This window comes from Schistocerca nitens, chromosome 5 (assembly GCF_023898315.1).
Source record: "Schistocerca nitens isolate TAMUIC-IGC-003100 chromosome 5, iqSchNite1.1, whole genome shotgun sequence".
Taxonomy (NCBI): Eukaryota; Metazoa; Arthropoda; class Insecta; order Orthoptera; family Acrididae; genus Schistocerca; species Schistocerca nitens.
Window position 1 is genome coordinate 145075794 of NC_064618.1, and position 5209 is coordinate 145081002.

Below are 5209 nucleotides of genomic sequence, written 5' to 3' on the forward strand. Positions count from 1 at the left end.
AAATTCGCCCAAACACAGTTGGAACTAATATCTGTGCTTCCAAACTTAAACACAGACAAGCACATCGTAAACGCAGTCCCTTATCGCAAGGAGTGCAACAGAATGTTAAAAAATGGTTCAAATGGCTCTGAGCACTATGGGACTTAACATCTGAGGTCATCAGTCCCCTAGAACTTAGGACTACTTAAACCTAACTAACCTAAGGAGATCGCACACATCCATGCCCGAGGCATGATTCGAACCTGAGACCGTAGCGGTCGCGCGGTTCCAGACTGAGGCGCCCAGAACCGCTCGGCCACACCGGCAGGCCGACATAACTCTGAACGAGAAGTGCAGGTACAATTACCGGATGCCTGCGGAGCAAACCACTTGCCAAGGTGGCAGATATTACTCCCCAGACACCCATTTTCAGGATGCTACCAGTGTGGAAAGAACAAACCTGGTCCCCAAGAGTAACGATCCATTACGTGATTTTGTATCAACCGTCCACATGTTGAGGACCAGGAAACGGATCGTCAGAACCAGGAACGTCTCGTAAATGCCTTCATCCAAAGCGAGAATGGAAATGTGGAAAGCGTAAGCTATAATAAATTCTCAATGGCCTCAGTGATCTGAAAATCCTCCTCCTCGTCATCAAGAGAAGTGGACTACAGGGTGTTCTTTCGTTCGCCTACGCTCTGCGGTTGGAAGGTCCAGATGTAATCTCCAAAATAAGGATTTCCAATCGTCATTACCAACTGCGGCTGCGGAGAAGCGCAAACCATGAACACTTTGCTCTGCTACCAGCTCCATCCGATGTCTCTCACCTAGAAAGATCTGCCCCAAGCAGCTGAAAATTCTCTTAAAGTTGCCCACTTTTGGTCGTCCTTGGTATAGTCTTCCATTAACTTACATCCGGACTTGTTTACTTTAAGTTGACTGTTTGATATGTTTTGTATTTTCTTCTTTGCGTTCCTTTGGAATGATGCTTCTGACACGAATAACCTCCTTCCTCGCTAAATTTGTATCACCACATTGTACCGGCTCCGTCAAGTGACGAAATGTTGCTGGGGGAAGTCGCATTAGAGAAAGAACCATCCGAATCTTATTCACTCAGTCGGTACACGTACTGTTTTTTTTTCGCTTAGGCTGTGATTGGTTATGTGGCCGCGTGGCGACACGAATCGCGCGGCAGAGTCCGTCAGCATGTCCAACGGCACTCTTTCAACGTAAGTGAACGAAACCCTACCCAATGTGCGTCTGGAGTTGCGCGACGGCAGACAAATATTTAAATAAAAAACTTTTTAATAAAACGCATTTGAAACTGACTAAAAATTACAAATGTAAAAATTTCTGCAAGTCCTTCACACGTTACTAGTCCCATACAGATAAGCCTGAACATGGGTGCTTGCGAATTATTAGTAATTATTACAATAATTGCAAACTTTAAAACGAAAACCGTGGGTTGCATGCGACAGATAACTGATTCATGAACAATCCACCTAACTCACTAAAAATTGGAGTGCACTGCTAATAGCATGAACTGGTGTGTGATGTTTGACGACGGCTAACCTTTACACTCCTTACTATCTACCGCATGCACCCCACGTTTTTAGTTTTCAATTTTACAATTATTGCCATAGTTACTAATAATTCACAAGCACCCATGTTCAGGGCTATCTATACGGAGTCATTAGTCTGTGTGGGGCTAGGATATATCATTTTAAATTTTCTAATACGTTTTAAAAACGTGCTTTATTAAAAAAAACTATTTAAGTAACTATTTTCTGCTTTTTAGCGTTCTGAGTATGAATTTTTTCAATCGATTTCAAACTTTTTGTTGAGGTTACAATGGAGACATGTGATAAATTTCAGGTTTGCATTACTATCTCTTCAATGAGTCAACCAATATATTGCTTCCTCCTTTGTGTGTGTCACTAAAAGACCGTGAAGGCAAAAACTGCAGAGATTTTACCTCACACGGAGGCTTACTAGCAATGATTCTTAACGTGAAATATGCCGCTGGGGGTAGCCGCGTGGTCTGAGGCGTCTTGTCACGGTCCTTGCGGCTCCCCCATCGGAGGTTCGAGTCCTCCCTCGGGCATGGATGTGTGTTCGTTGTCCATAGCGTAAGTTAGTTTAAGTTATACTAAGTAGTGCATAGGCTTAGGGAACGATGATCTCAGGATTTTGGTCCCGTACGACCTTACCACAAATTGCCAAATTTTTAACGCGAAGTATTCGCGACTGGAACAGGAGCAATGGGGGAGAGCAGTGATACACAAAGTACCCTCCACCGCACACTAGAGGAGGAACAGTGTTAATATTGCAGTGTCGCCCAGTTCTGAGCTACGTTGGGCGCTTCAAGTCTCAAGATCGTTGAGAAGTTAAAAAATGGCTCTGAGCACTATGGGGCTTAACATCTGTGGTCATCAGTCCCCTATAACTTAGAACTACTTAAACCTAACTAACCTAAGGACATCACACACATCCATGCCCAAGGCAGGATTCGAACCTGCGACCGTAGCAGTCGCGCGGTTCCGGACTGAGCGCCTTAACCGCGAGACCACCGCGGCCGGCGTTGAGAAGTTAGTTTAATTTCAATTCCAAAATTTGTGGCGAACTGTCAGACAGACAAATGAACGGAAAAACTAAGTACCCTCCGCCATACACTAGAAAAAAGAGCGAGTTCGTATCACATTGCCATCCAGTTCTGAGCTGTGTAGAAAATTTCACGTGTCTAACTCATGGGGAAGTTAGTTTAAAATCAATTGCAAAATTTGTACCAAACAAACAGACAAGAAAGTGATCTAATAAAAACGTGTTAATAAAGCGACTTGATTGTTGGAGGAGGGAGAAACATGTCGGTATGAGCCATGCAGTAACAGAGTGGTAGAGTTTTTGCAGAAAATCGGGTTTCCATTTCGTATTTTACAGTTTGTATAGGATGGACAAAATAAGACTGGTCCGGAAAATACTGTGTGCACCTTTACACAGCTACGTGTGGGACGGTGAGACTCATGATTCTAAGTTGGGTAAATATTTTCCAGGCCAGAATGCGGGAAGCGACGCCGAGTGCATGGCTTCCTAGGACTTTTAAGGAGTGGCAGAATAGCCAGCGATGAGGAATCAGTGTGGGATGTGTGACATCGTCCATCTCTGCAGAAATCAAGTTTCACATTCCACAGTAATGCGTGCGATGAGGCTTCGTGAACTGGAAGTGTTGACCGGCCTATGCGTCATGCTATGCCTGCAGCGTCACTGGATGTCACTAACAAGCAGAGATCCCCAGCGCTGCGATCGACTTTTTGAAACTATCTATTCAGTGATTTAGGTTAAGATCCCAGGTATCACGCACCGTAGCCTTTCACCCTGGAGGGCCCTCGCTTGCTAGTGACTAGGAAAAAAATCGGAATTTTGTGTGGAGCTCAACAGCGTTACGAAAGCTGCGTTATATGGTCTGCTTGTGCGGTATAATTGATATGTCAACAGTTTTTCAAGTAGGAGGCTGTGAGTTCGAATCTCGTCAAATGTAGAATTTTTGTAACTTCTACATCTTTATTGAAATTAATTTTATAACCAATTTTATTCAGGTAATTGATTTAAATGTCATTTTTAATTCCATTCCTTTGTCACATAATTTCAAACATACCATCAACTTCTTCATTCGCTCTCATTTTTCTTCCTATCATTCTGTCTTCACTTGAAAATTTTGTTCAGGTGTTTTTAATTAATTTTATTCGTTAATTTCGACTTAAATTCTTTCGTTTTTTCGTCCCCATTGTTGTGTTCATTATGTCTGTTTCTCATTTTGCTTCAATTTCATTTTACTTGCAAACCCGTCATTCACTTAATTTTCATCTGCGTTATTTTGTCCACAGTGCAATGCTATTTAGGTTATGTTTTAAATGTTTGTATGTTGATTACCGTGCAAAAAGAATTACGCATCTGGTAACAAAAATACATTTTTCACACTGAAAGGTCTCTGTTGGATTCCTTTCCTGTTTAATTTCTTAAATCTGTTGTCATTTACGGCATAAATTCCTGTTCTAAATTTACTGTGGCGTTTCTGACTATCTGGGAGGAGACTGAGTAGTGGAACGTGTTACTTTTACACACAAACAAGAACGATCTGTCACACTACTACACTTTAAAACACAGTTTATATGTAATTCATGTCACACAGTCTCATACGAAACCTACATCCGCTTTCTTTTATATACTGTATATGATAAGATACTGTCATCCCCCTTCCCTTCTGTGTGAGAGGATGAATGAGCAAATGTATTTCTAGTTGCATGCTTGAGAGTAGCAGACAAGGCTGTCTGCTAGAGAACAGTAGGACCAACGTCGGAACAGGTAGCTACGCTTTCTAAAAGCAAAGAGGTTTCTATCCTTAGTATGGTCCTGTCCGTCCGTTGTCATGTTGGTATAGGAAGCTGCCCCTCTGGCCACTTCCGTTTGTATTTTTGAGCCACCCTCAGGAAGCACGCTCGGTAGTAGCGCAGGTCAGTCTGTCCGTGGCGAGCGTCTGAAGTGGTAAGATCTCCGGCTAAGCGCGTGTCTGCTAAGTCCGTAGGACAATGGATTTCCTAAGTTCAGCCTAACTGAAAATTTAATCACCTTTATTTCAGTTTTAGCTCTAAAATATCTAATGTTATCTTAAATTGCAGCGCAGTATAATTCTCGTGTGAAGTTCAGATTATTTTCCGGTAGTTGCTTTGTCACTACTTTGTGAGTAAAGTGGAACCACGTGTTGATCAGTAACTCTAACTAAGATCAATCTTAAATGCGAATGCTTGTGTGATTATAACGTCTCGTCTTGACAATATTTTCAATATAGCAACTTTCTTTATGTTCAACCTACGTGGGATGTACTTTGCGAGACCAGTACCACGTGCTTATATAACTGTCTGACCCGTCAGGTTAACAGTAAGACGTTAATAACCAGTTCGAGGTTTTTCTTTTGGAAATTGCTTTTGATCTAATTTATTTTAATTATCAGAATTATTGTGGAGTTACACTCTTTGTGTAAACCAAGTTGACCACGTGAAGCATGTGGTGTAATCATCAAAGTAGCCCCCAGCTATTCTTTTCGGGAAGATTTCACAAAGAGTTAATATGAATTTAGTATACCAGTGTGTGGTAATTACATGACGGACAGGATTGTGCTACGAGCGTAATTTCTTTGGGTGAAAATTTGAATCTGTTTGTAGTGGTTAACTTTCTC